General features: G+C 41.7%; 1 protein-coding gene across 1 annotated transcript in view; it reads right to left on the bottom strand.

Annotated features, from left to right (window-relative positions):
* Positions 1-21,878, bottom strand: part of NAV3 (neuron navigator 3) — a 563,787-nt gene extending 541,909 nt beyond the window's left edge. Inside the window, exon 1 of the mRNA XM_074870640.1 lies at positions 21,727-21,878. The gene's annotated coding sequence lies outside the window, so the exon portion shown is untranslated. The remainder of the gene's footprint in view (positions 1-21,726) is intronic.
* Positions 21,879-22,184: the final 306 nt, after the last annotated feature.

The following is a 22,184-nucleotide window of genomic DNA, read 5'->3' as shown; positions in this document are numbered from 1 at the left end:
ACCTGTGCTGTTACAAGCTGAATCAGCATGTGGAGGATAAGAGGTAAGGGAATGAATGGGATACAACTAACTGAAAAACTGCTCAGTTCTGTCTGATTCTGAAAAGATTTCCTAGTAACAGGAGAGTTGAACTCATTCACATTCAAGCCCTGAAAGAGTATATTTTTTCACAGCTTCTTAGTTACAGTGGGAGAGCAGCCTGGAGGAGTGTTAACACTTTCTTTGTTCCCAGGGCCTGAATTTAGCTATAATTTCTCATGCAAACAGACTGAGGATTCACTTGTTTTTCTTATTGGCCACCTTTTTTTCTTTCTATCTAGCATGCCTTTCCTTACCAATAGTGGCATGCAATAACTGCCCTGAAACAACAAACAATTACATAAACATTAAAGAAAATATGCACTGTATTTTCAAGTTCTTGGCTTTTATCTGGTGTTTAGCAGAAAACAAAGATTTGGTACAAATAATTCACTCAGTGGTCAAAATACTGAAGCACCTCATGATAACATAGTTTCAGTTTTAAAAAGCTGCTTCTGGTGCAACTGATTATTATGTGATTGAAAAAAAAGATGGAGTCAGCATTTTGGAACTTGGATAAATGAGCAGCCAATCTTTGGACTGTTTATGGTGCCAGAATTACTCTAGAAGTCTAGAGTACCAGCTAGTTTATTGTGTGTTGATTTTAACAGACTGTAATATAGTCATATAGCAAAAAGAGAAGGTTTTGCATTATGGAAAATACATACTTTTTTTGCTTATGGCCTCCAATTACTATATTGTGCAGCTCCTCCTGCTAATAATAGAGACAGCATTTGACAAGTGCAATATGATGTAGTGAGCATCCCTTTGCTATTCTATACCAAGACTGTAAACACTAAAACTATTATCTCAAAGACAGAAAATACTGAATACCTGAAATGTATTGCAGGAGTAAAATGCATCCAGTTACTGGAGGTAGGTCATTCAGAAAATTCCCTCAAAATATTTGTAGGGAATTGTTATCTGTAAGGATAATTTGAGCCAGGGTTAGCTTAATGGCACACAGGAAACCACACTGAACAAAGAAGCCAACAAGAGGGAGTACCGATTCAGCTGAATAGTAAACTAATATGCTGACCATTGGCACTCAAGGCATTGTGGTTAAATTCCTGATGTTGATGCTTGAGTCCGGAATCACAAGTGGGTGGTATCTGTATATACAGAAAGAGAAAATTTCTCTACTCTGGTATATCGAGACAAGGAGACAGTACGTCGGAGCTGCTGGTCTGTGGGTTTGAAAGAGTAGGCGGCAATTATAATGATTTAGTGTTATGAAGCAGACTTATTCCACTGGATTATGGCTTTCATTAGGATTTGCAAAGATTGCTGTTGCTATTCCAGCTTCTCATCGCATATAAACTCATTCTTGAACAAGAATTGTCTTGCCTCCTTAAAAAATGTCAACAGGAAAATATTTTACCCAGCCAGTTGAGAAAAGTGTAATAAAATAATACTATGCATGTCTCATTATTTTAAAAAGAAATCTTTTATTAGCCTTGCTTTGCAATAACCCTCAGAGGATTTTAGGACAAGGTGTTAAAAGATGATTGGAGTCACCTTAAAAGGGTTTGGGTCTTTTTGAGAGTTAGGGTGGAAATCAGATCCCTTAGAAATTATTTTAAGTACTACCAAATACTGAGGTAGTAAACAAAAATGAAGGCAATAGAATTTGTCTTACTGGTAAAGAATTGTGCCCGTATGAAACATTATGCACACAAAAGTCCTCCTGAATGCTAGTGATGAGTCATGCAACAGGAATGACAAGTCTTCTGCACTTTCCTGTGCCATGACTCTTTAATGTCAGCGGAACAATACAGCACAGACTGAGCACAGAGAAAAAGGCAATTTTTTAACATGTTATTCCTGACCCTGACTCTTTAGCATATAACTGTTTTTTTAAACTTTATAGTGAAGAATGGTCTGCACTAATAGTTTATGTCACATTATTGATAGAGCAGACCAACTTCCAGGCACTTCACACTGTGAGAACACCACGCTATTAAAACCCCAGCAATATTTTCTAATGCTAACAATGAATAGAAACCAAAAAAAAACCTCACTGTGACATTCAACTCACAGATACACTATACTGTTTTGTGAAAGTGTTTTCTGTCTATGCATATATACATTCTATGCACTATTTTCCAAATCTTTAAAGTAAGAATGCAAAACTGTGCCATTCGGACATCCCCTCCCCTTGTACCCATGAGTTTTAGGACAAGCTGGCAAAAACCCATCACAAAACACAATGGCTGTGACCTACTGTTCCTTCTCTATCCCAAACAATAGATGTTACAAGAATAAAATAAAAGCCAATTTTAGCTTGTGAGAACAACTGCTGAGCATTGCACGCCAGGCGTGGAGTGCCCAGACTACAAAGGATGCTCCCCATTATTATGGTAACTAGATGACAACTTTGGTGCACACAACCATTGGTGTCTCTTCTGGGACTGAAATCCAGCATGGCTGGGGTTCTGCACCCAGCCCTGCCCCATCACACCACTGATGGATGGGATCCAGCCGATGCTGCCGTGAAGAGAAGCCCAGGCCCGCGTGGCATAGGCAGGGCATTGCCACCCTCCCCTGCATTTCTCTTGCCCTCTCCATGCTCCCCCGAGCTTGCAGAAGAGCATGCTGCAGCTGCCGGCGGATTAACGGGTATGGTAAAAAGGACATGGGCATGACATCTCCGAGTCATCATCTCTAAAGATACTCATGACACCTATGGGCATTTTGGCTGAACTGAAGAGCTAGATTGAATCCCTCATTTCAAAGAGAAATAAAGATGTGTGTGTGTGGCACTCCTCTTATGCAAAAGACACAGAAGGCATTTTCTTTCTACTAAAAATAGATGCCATTCACTCTATGAAGTCTTTTGTCTCTTTGCCTGACACAATGAATAGTTGATCCAGTCTATCCCCAGCCAGCAGAGGAGTGTTCCCCTTTCCATCTCAACTTCTGCTGAGCTCAAGCCCCCTCCCTTTCCCACATCACCTTCTCCATCTATTAATTTGACTGTTGCTATTTTGGTATCTCTGCTAGAGTTTGAACGGTGGGTTCCCTGGGACAGAGCAGTGCTGTGTTGAGGGCACCTGATGTGACGTCTTTGCTCTGGGTATTATCACAGACAACAGCTTCCAGTGTTTAATTCAGCATACCTTAAGTAAAGAGTATTTTTCTCATACTCCTCCACTGCTTTGCCCCTTTCCTTTGCCTCTGCCGTGCAGAAAGCTACAATGAAAGGCAAAACTGGGCCTTGTTTGACCTCAGCCAAGAGCACTTTCACATCCTTCCTGGCAGGTTTCTAGGAACACTGCTTTTGGAAACAGTTAGATTGCCCATAATCAGCGTAACTGCCTGGAACAGGAAGATCAACTTCCCGTTTTATACCTGGAAGTGAGGTGCAGTACAGAGGATGCCTTGGGGAGGAGATGGCTGGAGAAGAGAGGGTCAGAGTTAACCTGCACTACTAGCAGCAGGGAGCACTGCTTATGCATGCTATACAGTACACCTTCACTCACATCATGGCTGCGAGTTAGATGTACTTGAACTAACTTTCAACCACTTAGACCTGGCGCTACTGCTGAGACAGTTCACCATGTGCATAGGGATCTTTCCTTGGCCCCTGGGTTTCCTACAAGGAATGAAAAGCTATACTGGGACAGGAGCCTTGTTCTTCTCTGAAGGACTGAGGTACAGTCCTGAAGCCATTCAGAGCCAGCGTGGTCTTTCAGTGGTGTTACTGGCTAACAGGTACCATTTTGGCACCACAGCGCTCAAGCTAATAGATGACTATCTGAGGATCAGAGGGTAAAGATGCAGCACATATCCTCATGATGTGAGATGTCCTCAGTAGAGAAAAGACGATGAGTGATGGTCAGATAGGATGGAGAAGGATGGGGATGAAAGGCATTTTGTGAACTTCTGCTCTGAGGTATATTTTTAAATACGATGTATTGGCCTTGACTTATTTGTGTGAGTAGAGAAATTCCTTGAAGTAAATGGGCTTGAAGTAATGATGGGATCATTATAAAGGTGATAAACACCATGTGACCTTTTTCTCTTAATATTACTTTAAAAAACCCCGAAAAACTGCAATTACTATAACCGTAAAGACATTTTAGATTCCCTGAACTCCTACATTACAGCAGAAGCACACACTGCACAAATGTACAGCAGTAAAAATACCTGCTTCTCACAGCATTACTTCTCTCATAGATTAGCTATAATAAAACTGTGCTGAACTTTAGAGAAAAAAACCCAGCTTTGCACTGTAAGCCTGCTTCTTTGAGTGTGAGAATAGGTAATATTTAAGAAGCTCAAAGTGCATTCAAGACACATATCCCACTTACCTGGCACTGGGAGTGAGGCAGTTGGGGCAGCTGTGCCCATCATCTTCTGCTGAGTTCCTTGAGGCTAAAGCACGGAAAGCAAAGATTGAGTTACATGGACATTTATCCATTACATGTGTAACCCAATCTTTTTCAGACTATGCGTAAATAAATAGTAGAAGCATAGTATGAAATGTCATGAAACCGAGTTCTGGTTGTCACACAGTAAATTAAACCTTCTATATATTAAAAGTTCAGCTGAGCTGACCTGCTTAGAGCAGCAACAGTTTCTGCCCACAGGATACTCTGACCTCTGGGTTCAGCTGGTTTTTCCTCTTTAATCATCCTTTGCTAACACAGATACCACTCTGCTCTTAGCAGAATTTAAGTGATGACCCTTCAACTACCCAGTAGTTTATATGCATTTTTGTGAGAACACAGAAACCTGATATTTGAACCTGAGACAACATGCAAGTCTCAAAATAAACAAACAAAATTGATAAAAATCAGAGATGGTTTCCTTCCTTTTCTTTTAGCAGACAGATAGGAAAGATGTATATTTTAAGCTTATTTAGATTTGCATTATTTAATAGCTGGAAGTTTAATTTTTTTAAATCAGCCTTCTTTCCAGAACAACACATGCTTATTACATTCCCCTGCATTTTTCGATTCCTATGTTCTTTTCTATCCTACTACTCCACCCTTTTCCTCTTCCCACTTCTTTCCTGCTATGAGAATTAAATTAATTTGGTTCTCTCTGCTGAGGGAAGTTTTATAGGGAAAACTTTGGTCTTCACAACATGCTGTAAGCAGGTCCAGGCTCATTCTGACCTTTGCTGGTTGCTCAACCCATACTTAAATATTCTCTGCCTCTGACTCCCCGTTTCACACAGGGCTATAAGTGCAGCATCTTTACCTGTGCATCCTGGCTGAAAATGCAAAGGTAGTCTCCAAGACAGGCTCTAGTCCATTAAGAACAGTAGGATCAGGACCTCAAAGTGTATTCAGAATTGAATGGGGAGCCACTGGAGTGTGTAGAATATTAGTGTGATATGCTCCTGGTACTCCTTCCTCCCCAGAAGACATGTCGCTGCACACCACCCGTACTGAAGTTTTAGCAGTGGCTTTCACCTTCTGTGCAGTTCATGTCACTGGCATGCTGACCTAAAACTAAAGTTATATGAAACTGGAAGAGATTAGCAGCTTCTGTTTCATCAGCTACATTACTTTTAATTGCCTTGAAAGATTCATTTGTCTTCACTCTGGTAACCTTTGGCAGCAATCAGCAGTTCAAACACCAGTACTCCCACACACAGCAGCTCTTTTCACAGTCACATACCGTTTACTGAAAGCTCCATAACAAACAAAACCACACTCATTCAGTTTGCTTTTCAGATGTATCTATTTAAATTCCACCTCTGATAAAATTAAAACATTAAGTGTACTTCTGAGAAGCAAGAAAATGCTTCCTCATCACCAGGAATGGGCATTAGATTCTTGTCTATGTTTTACAAACAGCATAATCAAAGTTCAATAGAGAATATGCAAAGATTGCAAATCTATAACAGACAGAAATTTACATAAATAACAGATATGAATATCTGATGTTTACAGAAATAAAATTGCCTGCTCTGCAAACAGAGTAAAGTCTACAACACTAAACAACATTTCATTATGCTGATTTTTCAACCCAGAGCTCTTCGAAGGTGGATATGTACTGTAATGCAAGGGAAAACATCTATAGAAAAAACAATACGTATATTGTTATGCTACATTGTTTAAAGAAATTTGGACTAAGGATTGGAGGAAAATGGGGACTGTTTCCCCCCAAGAACTTTACAGTAAGAATTTCACAGCTACAGAAAGGACTTCTACAATTTAATGGGAACTTGGTACCGAGAGACCTTAAACAGCTTTAAAATATCTGATCCATAATATCTCACACTGAGAAGTGGGAATTTTAGTTTTTAAGGGTCTTATGTGGGAAAAAAAAACAAAAAAAACCAAAAAAAAACCCAAACAAAACCAAGTAAATTACACTGATCACACTGAATCTGCTTTGGAAATACAGGGGTGTCATACACAAAGGTGAAAATTTACTACTTCTCGAGTTAAAATGTGAAATATAGCAACACTGTCAGTGGAGTGGTACTCAGCCCCATTCATTCATCCTAGAGCTAGTGGGTCTCAATGCATGACCGGAGGTTTTATAAGCCCAGCTGGGCTCTTGCAAGCACGTGTGTTCCCACTGGGAATCAAGAAGACCCTACACATGTGACAGCAGCAGAATTTAGTCCAAGTCTCATTGTTTTTTTAAGGATAAAAGACTGGTTTCATTAGTACCTGGAAGACACTGACATCATGTCATATTAAAAATACTGTCAGCACTCACTTATAATGAAGAAGGGAACCTGGATAAGCTACCATACAAACTTCAGGGACATTCAAAAAAAAACCCCAACTGAACCTCCCCAAAAAGCAAGGAGAACCAATATCTCATGTAGCCAAACACATTGTGCTCAACAAGGTCACCCTCCTAATTCAGAGAATTCAGTTAATCCTCTGGGTGAATGCAGCATGTGTTGCACTCCCAATGAAACTGCACAGGCTCCAATAAGAGACCATCAGCTACGGCTGTAAATGCTATCAAATGGCTGGGAGTCTGAATAACACCATCTGATTTTCCCCTTTCCAATAAACAACCAAAACAAAGAGAAGTGTTTCATTGAAGGTGTGCATTGTTTAAAAGGCCAAAAGGTGTCTTTCCTTCTAAATTTTAAAACCACTAATCAAGCATGAAATAAACAACATGTGCAAGTCAAAGGTTAATATCCCAGGGTCTTTAATGTATGATTACCACCCACTTCTTTTCCATTAACACCATCACCTCCTCCCTGTCTTTCAACACTCCCCCAACTATTCTTGCCCTGTGTCCCACTGATTCCCACAACTGAAAAGTAGTAATTATTTCTCACTTAATCTTCAGAAAACTACTTCACAGGAAACAGGCTTTGCCTTCTGTTCCAAAATCTGAAGGAAATGACCACTAGAGAGAAGACATTGTTTCATTTGTGCTCTAAAGAGTTTGTCTGGGTTTTGTTTGCTTTTTTAAGGATGAAAAGACTAGTTTCACTAGTACCTTGAAGACACTGACATCACGTCACAATAAAAATACCATAAGCAAGAGGATAATCAAGCGCTATGGAGCAGATTTTTATTTTAGAGGTAATGGCATTAGTCCAAGATAGATTTACATGATTTAAATGATGTGACTGTAGACATTCACCAGTGCCTTTGAGCACAGAGCATGGCTCTAATTACATCTGAACAGTTAATCTTCACAATTTTGCTGTTTAGAATGTTTCTGTGAGCAAGTACATTCTTAATAATTGGGAAATTAAATTACTATCTAAAGGGGTGTCAGAAGTCTTCAATAAAAAAAAATGGGCTGGGGTGGAAACAGTACAAAATAGTCCCTCTCTAAATGTGTGTTCTGTAATATTCACTTGAAAAAAACAAAGCAAAGCAAAGAGAGCGAAGCAGCCGTTGTTCCTGCATGTTCTCAACATATCTAGAAACTATGGAGCAATATTTGAAAAGTTTCAAAAGTATTGCCATACTAGCAGGAAAATGAAAAGATGTAAAAAGGGTAACAAGTTAACTTAAAATTTCTTCCTCTGTTCTTTTCTGCACATAAAATGAACCTACTGGTATAATATATCTTTTTCATTTCTCAGGCTGTTTGTTTGGGGTTTTTTTAATTCTGTCTAAACTGTATTCATAATATAATGCAAATTTCTGGCATTATTACTGGTATCTACAGAAGGAAGATTCTTCCTAAGTCATCTTTTCAGCAGTGAAAACAAGGGCTGCTGTGTTTGCTCAGAAAATATTTCTCAAACTCCATTAAGTGATCAAGTTAGAGAAGAGAAAAAAACAAGTGAGATCCAGACACCTACGTAGCTCAGCTGGCAGTACCTCTGAAGCACCAAGGTTGGCTGGACAGACTGAGCCTGCAGGTTCCTCGTTAGGTTTAATTCCACTCTTCTGAAAACACACTTTGCTGAAGAAGAAAACCAGATGAAACTATAACTGCTTTTTAAGAGTAGCAACTTACACTAAACCTCTTTGATTTTAGCAGCTAGATATCAATGGATCTTGCTTCTGGCTGTTTCCAGACAAGCATCCTGGTGAATATTCTCAGATGACAACTCATATTTTTGACCACAGATGAGCCTACGATATGCAAGTCCAAAACATGTTTCCTTAGCACTTCTGGACTTATTTAACCACTCTACTAGTAACAGCTGTTAACTTTATTGATAAAATCCTTTCTGTTGTGGAGTTACTCTGCATTACCCTCGATGGCAAGGCACTGCACATGCACTGGTCTTTGTCCAGCAAGATGTATATTTTATGATTACCTTGGCCAACTGTAAGTCTTTAGAGGTGTCAGCAGAGGCTGGTTTTATAACACATGGCAAGAAAGTTGCATGTTCTGGTGCTCTGCAAACAGACTTCTGCTTCCTTAAACTCCAGTGCCTTCATATCTGCTATTTGCTCTCCTGCACACTTCAGGCAGTGGGTCAGAGGCCACAGACTGGATTTTCACATGTCAGAGACAAGGAAAATCTATTTCAGGCTCTCAAAGTGGAAAGTGGTGGTATGGGTCACAGAACACTATTGGTCATTTTATCCCACAGAGGCCGTGAATGAGATGGCTGGGTAGAAGGACGACAGTGCCTCAAGTGAAATACTGGAATGTCTTTTGTGTAGTCCCCAGGACAGCATGGGCGTACCCATGCGCACATGCGCACATGCGCACATACCCATTACACACATGCGCAGCTAGGGATGGACATGCATATTTTTTAAAAGAAACACCAAGTCATTTGGCAATTTGTGGAAGTGAGTTTAAAAAAAGAATATAAACAAACATCTTGGGCCCTTTTTACTGTGTCATTTCTCACTGCTTCCAAAAATTCATTTCTTGTGTTTTTGTCTCTTCTTCTTCTTAACAAGTGCCACAAATTTTCAGAAAATTAATTTGAGGATCCACAGCACTAACTTCAGGAGCAGTTCATATGCATTTTAAATAACTGCCTTAATGACAGGCTAACATTGACCTATGTGGTATTTGGTGGCATCTATTGAAAATCTTGTGTGTCAGTGAAATGATGAAGCAGCAGTGAGTAACCTGCATGCTTAACACCAAGCTTTGTTTGGCATTACTTCAAGTGTAACTCTCACACTGGGGCTATACAGAAACTGACAGGTAGTTCAGATCCTGCAAAAGAAAGGAACTGAGCTAAGAGATGACGTTGAGGCCATTGTTGCATTGGTCTAGGACCACTCGTGTCTGTAACGAACAGTGTGTTGGACCTCTGGAGGCCACCTCCATCTTTCACCTGACAAAAACCTTACTTGCCCCATTCACTCTGCAAAGAAGGAGACACCAGTTCTGTGGCTCTCACTGTGTGGAGATCATAATATGCATGCTGGAACATCAGAAAAGTTGTCTGCCTCTGGCATAATGTACCGCTTGCAGCCCAAATACCCAAGAATCTTTGCCACTTAATGTCTGGAATAAATCAGGGTTTGACTTGTACACACTGATCATCATAAAATGAAAATGGTTGGAACTCAGTGCCTCAAAACCTCCGCATGAAAAACTTACGTGATATTACTAGAGAGAGCTGCAGTTTGAAAATGGCAGGAACATGTGATAGGACTGGAAGTAATCTACAGGTAAATCTCAGCTATATTCAGGTCACGCACTCAACTCCCTTGTTACTTCTGAGCCTGAAATTTATTTAATAGAAAGAAATAAAATGTGAGAAGGAAGGGAATGAATTATCCTATTTTAACATCATTGAATTACGTGCCATGAGGTTACTTCACTGAAGTTTTCATCAGCATGAGCAGAGGCTGGGTAAGTTAGGGAGGAGCAGATCTGCCAAAAACAGCCTGTAGCTGTATCATAAGCGATGTTTTAAAAAGTGCTTATAAGATTGTACACTTGGGAATTTCATGGGCCCACACCTGGTCTTTAATCATGTCATTGATGCTAGCAAATACTTGCAATGAGCCTTAAAAACTAGGGAAAGTGATTTTACTTTTCAGAAGTCTCACATTAAAGGTCTTGTATGATCCTGCTAACATGGAAAAAGAAAATATTTCAGAACATAGTATATGGGGCCAAATATTTCTTTTTCTCATCCAAAGTCTATTGGCTTTAACATTATGAGATACAACATAGTTCAAAGAATGCAGGAAAATATGGGACTAATTATGTTGCTACTGCCACAAATACATGAATGAAGTGAATTCCTTCACAGATCAAACAATGCTAGAATGACTCCAGTCATTCAAGAATAAACTGACCAAGGACTGTGTAAGAGGTGCTGTACTAGTGCTGTCACTGCATCTGGTTTCCAGTCACCAGACCACTTAGGTATCCAGTTTCAGGAGGAGAAGAATCAAGTTAAACAATAACAGTGATGAAATACACAGTCGGAATAAAGTCATCCTGATTCTAAAAATCAGCGGGTACTGAGACTGTAGTCAGCTTTTTCCATCCTCCACCCTATCATGGGGATGACGTTTTGAAACAGCAGGTGCCTGTATCATAGAACAGGAAAAATATTTCAAGAAACATAGGTTTACATCTGCCTTGGAGAGTTGGCTCATAGTCTAGACAAGGGGAGTCTGGAGTTTTTGTTTCTTTTAGCCTACTCTGTCTATGACCATAAACAAAATATTTTGAAGGAATGCCTGGAGAAATTAATTCTCTCTAGAGTCTACCAGTGGTCTACAGGTGACTAATATCAAAACTGGAAACTACTATGACACGTAATTCGTGCAACTGAATCCAAGGATTCAATCAGTAATTTTTGTTATTTCCAGAGGATTCTTCAGATTCCTTTGTCTTAAAAAAAAAAAAAAATACTTCACGTGATGAAAAACTCAATAGAATCAACCAAACTAGAAGTATACCCAGCAGAATGACTAGGATTTAATCTTTGTAGTTGTGGAAGTGGCCAGTCAAACCTGAATCAGCGTAGTGTTTTCTTCTTCAATCTGTCAACAGATAATAGTGACAATAGCTTCAAGAGACTAATTTGGCTTTTTCCCTTATTTCAGTGGGTTAGTGACTCTGAAAGAGGTTGATAAAACACAAATTCAAAGCTGTTAACTACTTTGCTGCTCAACTTTTAAACCATCAGTTAGCCAGTGTTGTATTCAGTATGGCTGCCTACCTTTCTAAGACAGGTTACAAACAATAAAGAAAAAATGAAAAAGCAAACCGAAGAAATGCCCAAAATGTTCACTGATAGCATTTTCCAGGATTTCTCAGGTAGTCAGCTAGAAGTCTCCAAATGAGTTACTTGACACCCACAAGATAACAAGGAACTTTGTTTTCTACCCATAATAATGTGAACTATTTGCATTATACTATGCAAGAAAAAGACATGCAATGGTATGCATTCACAAAGATCTCTTACAAAAGAGGTATTTATAAATTCCCCCCCAAATGAAAATATAAATCAAATGTATTCAATCTTAATCTTCTATCAAAGTACACAAAATTAATAGCAAGGGAACGGGTTAGTAAATAGCCAGGATTCTTAACTGATTCCTCTATGGATGAGATCACAGAAAATTATCTTACAGCTAACGTACTGTAAATGAGAGAAATTTATGTTTGGTTTCTAACGTAGTATACCTTTTAAAAACAAATTGCAGAGCTTTAGTCAAAACTGACTCAGTGTTAAAGTCAGTGTTTAAAAACTGACTCTTGCTGAAAATGAACAGCTACAGAGACGTAACAAAATGACCACAAGGACACAAGCATAATTTCAACTGCATTGCAGAAAATATGGATCTAAATGTCATCAGTACACAGCCATCTAGACTAATAGTGCATCTATGTTAAGCTCAAACTATCACTTGCATCTTTTTTAGTGCCACTATCACATTCAAGACTTCCATAACACTTTGCCATTCACCCAGCAAAATAGAGTCTAAGAGTGAGTGATGCAGACTGTCATTGTGCCCTAATCTGTTCATTAATAAAATGTGATAGAAAAGCACATGAATCAAAGAGCATGTATGTTTCTCATACTACACCTATAGTGGGTCAAGTTACAGAAGTCCTTTCATTCAACACCTTTTACCTACTTATTAAAAACTAACTAAAATGTCTTTTCAGTTCAGTATGTGCCAAAAAGGAGCACTTAGTGATTTGTAGAATTTGGTTCTCTCTAGTCTCTGTACTACAGTAAGAGAGAGGTTAGGCTGGAGGTAGGTCATGTAACCTAAAGAAAGATGGTCAAGAGCACTGCTGATCTTTCTTATTGGCAGGAGTGCTATGAGAAAGGTGAGATTACTCGGGTGGAAGCAATGTCCATAAAATTATATATGTCAGTGGAATGTGTTATCAGCCCTTAATTCTTTACAATGAAACTAAGAGCTTGGCCCTGAATGAAAAAATGAAAATTTCATCCAGAAAAAAATAATTTTCCCACTATATCTCCCCTTCTTCTAAACAAAACAAAACAAAAAAAACCCTAAGTAAAATATTTTGATCTTCCAATGTTCCAGTCACTCTATTAGGCTGATTTTCTCAGCAGTGTTGAAACATAAATAAGTTTTCAAAAATTTGAAGGGACATTTCAATGTTCAGAATCAGAGGAGCTTTATTTAAACAACCTTCAACTGTATTCTTATCCGATGATAAAGTCTTAGTTTCTGCTGGCTTTGCTGCTTGTCCTTTCTCTTTTTTGAAGAACTTTTCTTATTTTAGGAAAGATAGCATTTGCTGGACAAAAGCAAAAAAGGGGGGAAAAATACTTTGTTATTGTGTTCTGTGAAACCCATTTGCAGAACTTTGTCAGATAAGAAGAAAAAGAAGAAGCAACCACACCAAATACAGCCAGTAAATGGGAATTTTGTACATTTCAGAGAATCACCAAAGGATGTTTCATTGAGTCACTGGAGTTGCAACCTGGAATGTTGTGCCATGACTCCCTGCTGCCATCTCATCAACATGCAGGCATGGAAGATGTACTTATGTTCAAAGAGCATCAAACAGGCAACAATGGTGGTGAAAGAGGATGGGACTGGAGTTAAAACTAGAAGTTATTAAATATTTTAGAAACATAGAAGAGTTTGGCTTGGAAAGGTCCTTTAAAGGTCATCTAGTCCAGCCCCCCTGCAATGAACAGAGACATCTTCAACTACATCAGGTTGCTCAGAGCCCCGTTCAACCTGACCTTGAATGTTTCCAAGGATGAGGCATCTACCACTTCTCTGGGCAGCCTATTCCAGTGTTTCACCAGCCTCATTGTAAAAAATGTCTTCCTTGTGTCCACTCTAAATCTACCCTCTTTCAGTTTAAAATCATTACCCCTTGTCCTATCACAACAGGCCCTACTAAAAATGTCCTCATCTTTCTTATCAGCCCCCTTTAAGTATTGAAAGGCTGCAATAAGTTCTCCTTGGAGCCTTCTCTTCTCCAGGCTGAACAACCCCAACTCTCTCATTCTTTCCTCACAGGAGAGGTGCTCCATCCCTCTGATCATTTTTGTGCCCCTCCTCTGGACCCGTGTCAACAGGTCCATGTCTCTTCTGTACTGAGGACTCCAGAGGTGAATGCAGTACTCCAGGTGGGGTCTCACAAGAGCAGAGTAGAGGGGCAGAAGCACCTCTCTCGACCTGTTGGCTACGCTTCTTTTGATGCAGCCCAGGATACGGTTGGCTTTCTGGGCTGCAAGTGCACACTGGCAGCTCATGTCCAGCTTTTCATCCACCAGTACCCCCAAGTCCTTCTCGGCAGGGCTGCTCTCAATCCCTTCATCCCCAGCCTGTATTGATACTAGGGGTTGCCCCGATCCAGGTGCAGGACCTTGCACTTGGCCTTGTTGAACATCGTGAAGTTCACATGGGTCCACTTCTCAAGCCTGTCCAGGTCTCTCTGGATGATATCCTGTCCCTCAGGCATGTCAGCAGCACCACTCAGCTTGGCGTCATCTGCAAACTTGCTGAGGGTGCACTCGATCCTATTATCTATGTCATTGATGAAGATCAGTGGTCCTAATACAGATCCCCGAGGGACATCACACTTCACTGATCTCCATCTAGACATTGAGCTGTTGACCACTGCCTTCTGGATGCGATCATCCAACCAATTCCTCATCCGCCAAACAGTCCATCCATCAAATCCATATCTCTCCAATTTAGAGAGAAATATGTTGTGGGGGACAATGTCAAAGGCCTTACAGAAGTCCAGATAGATGACATTCACAGCTCTTCCCTTGTCTACTGATGTAGTCACTCCATCATAGAAGCCCACTAGGTTGGTCAGGCAAGACTTGCCCTTGATGAAGCCATGCTGGTTGTCTCAAATTGCCTCCCTGTCTTCCATGTGCCTTAGCATAACTTCTAGGAGGATTAGTGTTGGGCAGAGGGAGGGAGGAAGGAAAAAAAGCTAAACAGCCATTGCTTTTATTTAGAAGTCATTCATAATCTGGGCACTGTATTCTGCAAACAATAAAAATCTCAGCAGGGTGGTTTTAAACTGGTATATGACCACTTGGGACTGTTTATTTCTACCCGGCTATCCAGCTTGAAACCTGCTTATCAACGCAGACCTGCTTTGCCTCATTGCTGAAATTATCTCTAATGCACTGCCAAAATAATGAGAATGTTGTGACAGTGTCTGAAGGTTTGCCTTCATTACCTCTGCATCACGGTGACCCAGAACCACTGGACTGCTTTGATACTCAAGAGAAAGGACATGTTACATAAACAGTGTTTTCTAGCACAGAAGAAAAACAAATTCCTCCCAGACCCTCAATAGTAATGGTCTAGTTCACTTATTACCTCAGAATTGGTCCCTCCTTTTCCCTTCATAAGCAGCCTGCATCCCAAAACAAGCACTTTGAAAATGCACTGTACGTCAGTGCTGATGTAGTGTACTCCACTTTCTTTCACTTTTGCTCAGTCTTACTGAGGCAATTCCTACATGCAAAGTTACCCTCTTCTTATGTTCTTCAGACTTATATTTTCCAGCTTCCTCAGAGAAGGAAAGAAAATTTCTTTAAGATTTCTTTTTCTTAAAGAAATCATGCCCCACAATATATGAGCTCTACAGCAGTTTGTGGCATGCAGATAAAACTTCGAAATTAAGTAATAGTGATTTTACTGGAGTCTTACATTGCCTAATAGTTTGTAGTGTAACTGAGTGCCTTATGCATATTGAAATGCTTTTAAATAACTAAAGCAATTCTCCAGTGTATATTCCAAGATATATTGACTCTTGCTTTAACTATTTTGGTGGCTTGGATGACTAATCAGCTTTGTCTGTTGCAAGTTAAGACTTTCTGTAAGGATATTTGTATTTGCTACTTCCAGAAGAGCGATGCTTCATGAATTTGCAGTGTCCTTAAATAGATCATAGCAACCCTTATCTTAGGTTCTTCTGAAAATTCATCAGCTGTTCCTTCCACAACTTCTAACTGCTGCTTTGTCAAGGTTATTTTAAATATTGCCAATTTAATGTATTTCCCCCTGCTTTACTAATTTTTATGGCTTAATAATGGTGCAATAGGACATAGTCCAAAGACCAAAGACAGAAATTTTATAGTCCAGCTGGAGTTTTACCATAAAACCTGTTCATCTGCAGTAAACAGAATTTTTCATAATGAACTATTAAACAATTTTGTTTTCATCATGCTCTTCCAAACTGCCATGTTACCTAGGATCAATTTTTCCAACTAACTGGATGTTATATAAAGCGGAGGCAGACATGCACCTCTAAAAACCAGGTGGAACTGAGCCTGCTGGCCAAAAAAAGGTAGATGTTACATATACACTTGAGAAAAAGTAACATTTCACTGTATGAGGTAATTGACATCATTGTGAAAAATAGCCAAATATGAGCAAAACAGACCCTTCAATACAGTAACTATTCCTGAAAAAGGTAAATGCACCATAATTTCAGATTTGTAGCTGTAAACTTGATTAATGCTTCATTTACAGATTGTACCATCTTCCTTGTGGAAGACATTTCTTCCCAAACCTAAAACAATGATTCTCCTAGTCTTCAGCAAACCATTTTGTTTCAAACAGCATCCATCATCTTGCCAACGAAAATGCCAATAACACAGAGAGAAGCAGTGCATTCATCTAATTTTTCCACATAGAAGAAGGCATATATGTAATAAATCTAATATGAAAAATATCTCATGTTGGTTTTATGACATGTAAACACATTTGATACGTTTTGCCTCCAAATCAAATTATTTAGAATACTGCAAGATATCCCACTTAAAAGGAATCTAGGATTATATTTTATTTCTCTATGAGCAAGGTTCTGAATAACCAAAAAATCTCAAGTTTTCTATTTGTCACTGACAGAAGATTCATTAAAATCTGGTGTAACAACAACTTTCTATTTCTGTCAGCTCTCAGTCAAGCATTCTTTCTTATGATCTTTAATAGCTCTTAGGCTTTTTTTAACTTTACGCACGTTTGTCTGGTTCAGTATAAATCTCCACTTTCTCTACTAACACTATTACTTCACCAGCTTTCAGTTACTACGCAATTATTTTCAGTATTTCCATCTAAAAGGTATCATCAGTGGACTACTCTCCAAGCATGAACTGGGACCACCTCTGTTTCAAATTCCAGCTTAGCACCCACTGCTACAGTGTGATGTGTAGAAGTAAACCAGCCAGTGATGACTATATTGTGATAGAGTATAATTATTATTTTTTAAATGAAGTTCAGAGATGGAAAGTCATCAACATACCAATAGACATAATGGCATGACCTTATTTTTCTTACTCACATTCCTATTCTGTCTCTTGGAATTAGTCTCAAAGGACATTGCTGTCTCATTTGCCTATTGACTTAAGTGTCTGGATGTGGAATACATTTGCTCTATGGAGCCATGAGCCTGTCGGAGTTCTCTAGACTCCACCTAAACACAAATACTGTGAATCAGTCACTGCAATAAGTGACATTTACTGGCCTATTCTTGAAAGACTGAACATCTTCTCCTTCTACTGAAGTTAACAGAGTTAAAACTCATCAGGCCTTAGGATCAGCTGGCTCCATTTCACACAAATCCCTGGAAGAAGCCACTTTTACATACATTTTCCTGACTTGCTGGTACATAGCTACATAAAAGGGAGCGCTAGTGCTTGCACCATCCAACACTGAGCTCCCCGAAGGACACCTGATTTGTGTGCAAACAACCACGTGAAGCAGTGCTCTGAGCAGCCAGCGAGGACCAAGACGCTCCATCAGAATAAGGACCAGCTTTTTAAACGCTCCTGGCCTGCATAGGATTTCTGTGACGCTTCAAGAGAGTGCAACTCCAGAGGACTGAAAGGACAGGGCACCAGGACCAGTGAGCCTTGGGGGTTGCTCAGAGATGGGACTCAAAGCCAAATCCTGGTCTGCTAATGTCCAGTTGAGAAGAGAGGCCAGCTCACACTCCCATTACCCTGTCTGTTTTTGTTGGGTTAACAGAAGAAAGACATCACATTTGCCACTCAGTTAAATGGATACAATTCTAAATATAGATGGAAGAGCGGGAAAAAACAACTGAGTAAAGAGGTGCTATTTGTATGCAGTCATTTTCAAGAGTAGAAAAGAAATGTTAAAGAAGATTAAAAGCAAAACATACAATTACCATTACATATTACATCTTTCTACAATGCGTTTCTGCAGGAAAGTTTTACCATAGTATCTCTTATAATGATTGTCAGGCAAATGCTGAGCATCTGGGTAAGGCTCTGATTTTACACTGACAAAATCCCAAGTATTTTCATGGCAAGCATAGTGTTGGGTCCTTGCAATGTATATTATACTGACTAGCATAAGCTGGATGCAGAACATAATCAAAAACACAGTAGTATTTTTGTCCCCAAACTTGCTTGTTTCCCTGACATCATACATGAAAGTTCTTAAATCTTAAAGAGAGTGGACCCAGTTCTCAGAAGCCAGCATCTATCTGTGGTAACAACTTTCCATGCATGCACTTACCTTTGCAGTAATAACTGATCTACATATAAACAAACCAGTTCTGTACATGCAAATTCTAAAAGCTCTCAGGCAGACTGCTTCATCAACACGTGCAGGCGATACCACAGGCGGCTAGTACAAAAAAATGCACATGCATCAGTGCAAATTAGATTCCCTATTAAAAAAAAACCCTACACATCTCCCAGCCATACACCTCTGATCCATCTCAATGTGGAGCTTAACTGCAAAATTTAGCATGAATTAGATAACACTTCTCTAAGAAAATTAGAAATTCTGTATTATTTCATCCCTGTGCTACCAAGCAAACATAATGAATTTTTGGTCCTCTGTAGTATAAACCACATTAATGCTAGCCATTTAAAACAAACATTCCCAGACTCCAGAATACAGCTGTAAATATTCTTGCCCAGGGTGCTGATCTTGGTGGCCATTTCTGGCATTGATTCCTCCCTACTTTTCGTAAATCCACACCTGTCAAATCTGCGTGAAACAATGCTTTATGAAGGATTCTGTCAGTTCCTATGAATTAGCACAGATAGCTGCTTAAGTGATGTAAAACTGACATTATTTTTACAATTCTCTTAAGCTGAAATTTAAATTAATGTCAGTTATTGTATCATAGAATTTGTAATTGGATCAATATCATTCAGCCATTTTGAAAACTGTTATGACACACACATAAACTAATACATACATACATGAACATACTCTTGAATACAAGAGAATAAAGGTTATGCTGCAACTCTTTTTTAGATACATGTAACATCGAAGTGCTCATCAGAGGAGCCCAAGAGGGCTATAGGCACCCTCATTATACTGTAGGTGTTTTGTATAGTGGGATGCATGCTCCCTGCAAGGTAACAGCTACACATCTCCTGCACTTTAATCCACACTGCAACTGATGGTGACCTCTCCTCACAATGCACTGCAATGTTCACTGGTGAAAATGCCCTATGACTGCTCTGAATTTGGCCCCCTAAAGTCATATTACCATAGGGGTTTTTGATTTTAACTGTGGGAGTCTAGGCTAGATAGAATGTGAACTCAGGAAAGTGAGTATATTAAAAGGTTCCTCAATTCTCAGATCTGATTTTTGTTCATATTTAAAGCCCACAGTAGGGGAAAGAGGAAAGATTTTTTTTCCTTGCAGCACTTCAGAGTCAATACATTTACAAAGATACGATCTGAATTCCATTCTGATTTGCAGAATGGTTAGCTAATTGGCAAGCACATACAATTTAAGAACTAGATTTCGTAGATTAAACTCATTACTTCAAGCTTTTTACGTTAGGCTCCGAGTCCCCGCATAACCTCTTCCCCTGCTGATTATCTGCCCTGCTCCCTTTTCATGTTGTATTCCCCTGCTTCGGCGCTGTATCCGACTCCTTCTCTGGGAAAGGTTGCCTCACCTGCCCCCGGTGCCTCCTCCGGTCCGGGCTTCCCCTCTTGCAGCTCCAGCTCCCCATACCGCCACCACCGAAGGCTCGACCCGAGGGTTACAGTGGTCCTCCCTGAGCCACCAGCACCTCTGCACCAATTACTTGTCTCACTGAACTGTTACATTTCCCAGAATGAAGCTATTTATTAGGTGGCGGTGGAGCTGGTTGTTGATCTGCTTTACCCTCCAGCTGACTGCCTTTTTAGCATGCACGATCTTCAGGCCACAGACTACGCCTTTCTTTTGTGTCTGGGAAGCCTGTAGCAGTTGCCGGGCACTAGGAACAAACCAACCTTTGTATTGGGAACTACAAAAACTCCTCACCTAAGAGGACTGCGATCCTCGTCCACCTTGACTAAAGAAAAAGGTTAAAAAAGGTCCAGGGATGTTTTAGGATGGGTAATATTCTCCAAAGCAAGGCTGGTTTCCTCTGTTAACTGTATGCTTAATTATTTACACTGAAAATAAAGCTCATCAAAAGCTTGAAGTTGCCTTTACTTTGAAAGGAATACGTCATCTTCAAATATGCAAAGCAGTTTTAACGTTGATAACCCAAGAGTTATTGACCTTGTATTTCAGCTGTTCTCAGTGTGCACTTTGGCTTTTTCTGTAATAAGATCATCTTACCACCAGATGATTATTGATCACTTGTGACAGAAACAAAAAGCCTTGACCAGACTCATCTATTCATTGCACTCAGTCAAACCGCTATAAAAAATGACACACACCCCCCACCCCAAACTGAGTCACATTCAAAAACACCATCTAGGGATGAAACCCAGAGGGCCAGGGAAGACAGCAAGCAACAGTAAGTTTTAGCAGAGACCTGCCTGGCGAACGACTACCACCTGGCAGTAGCAACGGCACTACCAACCGAGTATGACAGCAATTGGAAGAAGTCCTCATCACCCAGCCCAAGCCTGCCGGGGCCTTCCCCGCGCAGCCCACCTGGGTGGGGAGACAGTGTACTGCAGCGTGAGGAGGCTGTGGAGCAGGGATGGGGCTGGGGGGCAGCTCAGGACCCATGGGGCCATCAGTGCTGTTGCCAACCCAACGCCAAGGGAGCAGCAAGAAGATGCATCCCTCATCCTCAAGTTCTCTGATGGGCCCAGGCGGGTGGGCAAGGAGTGGGTCATGGAGGGAGAAGCTTCTAGACTAACCTGCTCACAGGTTTCCACGATATGCTTCCCCCCCCCGCCCCGGGTGGGGGGGGCAGACCACGGCACCCAACTGGGGGATGCTTTGGGCTACTCTGGCCCCTCTCCTTTCCGACGCGACGGCGAGGGCTGTCCCCTGCCCGCCTCAGCGCGGGGCTGCGGGGGGCTGCGGAGCGCTCCGGGCGGGGGCACGGCCGGGGGTAGGGGAAGCGCGGAGATGCGGCCGGTACCGGCCGCGCCGGGAACGGGTGGCCGGGTGGCTGCGTCCTCGCTCACCGCAGATTTTAAGGTAAAGTGTGTGCGATTTCTCACCCTCACAAAAGGGAGGAGGAAGGAAAGATGATCAAGGAAACAAACCAGGCAGGGGAGGGATGGGAGGGGAGGGGGGGGGGGAGAAGAAAAGGAGGGAGAAACAAAGGGAAGAATAAAACCCTCTCTGGGAACAAGCAAACAAAGAGGGTAGGAAGAGCTCGCGGCGGTCTCCCCGGGGGGTAACCCCCTCGCCGGGCTCCCCGGTACCGCAGCACCCCGCCCCGACGTACCGCCCCCCCGGCAGTCGGCGGGGCTGCGGCCGCGGCCCCGGCCCCGGGCTGCCGCTCCCGGCCGCGGGCGGCGGAGCCCCCCGGACAGGACCCCGCGCCTCGCCGCTGCCGCCCGGGGAAGTTCGGCGGCGTGGAAATACCCCCGCGGGGTCGGGGCACCTTACCTGCCGGCTGGCACTCCTCGGGGAGCGGGGGGAGAGGAGAAGAGGAGAAAAAAAAAAAATGGGGGGGGGAAATAATTATAATAAAGCCACCCCAGTTTCCGAAATTGCACCGCTCGATCAGGTTACTATGGAAATCATCGCGAGGAGGCAAAAAAAAAAGCCAGAAGCCACCCTCATCCTCTCCGCCCCCGCGAGGGACCGCGGCGCCGGCAGCCGCTGCCTCCCCCGGGCGCAGGGCTGCGCTCCCCGCGCCGGCCGCGGGCTGCTCTCCGCCGCCGCGCACCGGCAGCCGGCCCCGGCCCCAGCCCCGCGCCGCGCCGCGCCGCCAGCGGTGCTGCCCCCCGCCGCACAGCTGGAATTTAAAGGGGCCGTGCTCGCCGGGCGCCGCTGCCCCCGCCGCCGAGGGCCGGCTGGGTGTACCTTTTTAACCAAAAGTTTCCCGCGGGGGCCGGGGGGGA

This window comes from Strix uralensis, chromosome 5 (assembly GCF_047716275.1).
Source record: "Strix uralensis isolate ZFMK-TIS-50842 chromosome 5, bStrUra1, whole genome shotgun sequence".
Lineage (NCBI taxonomy): Eukaryota > Metazoa > Chordata > Aves > Strigiformes > Strigidae > Strix > Strix uralensis.
Note: the sequence above shows the minus strand (reverse complement) of the source record. Positions and strands in the feature narration are given on the sequence as shown.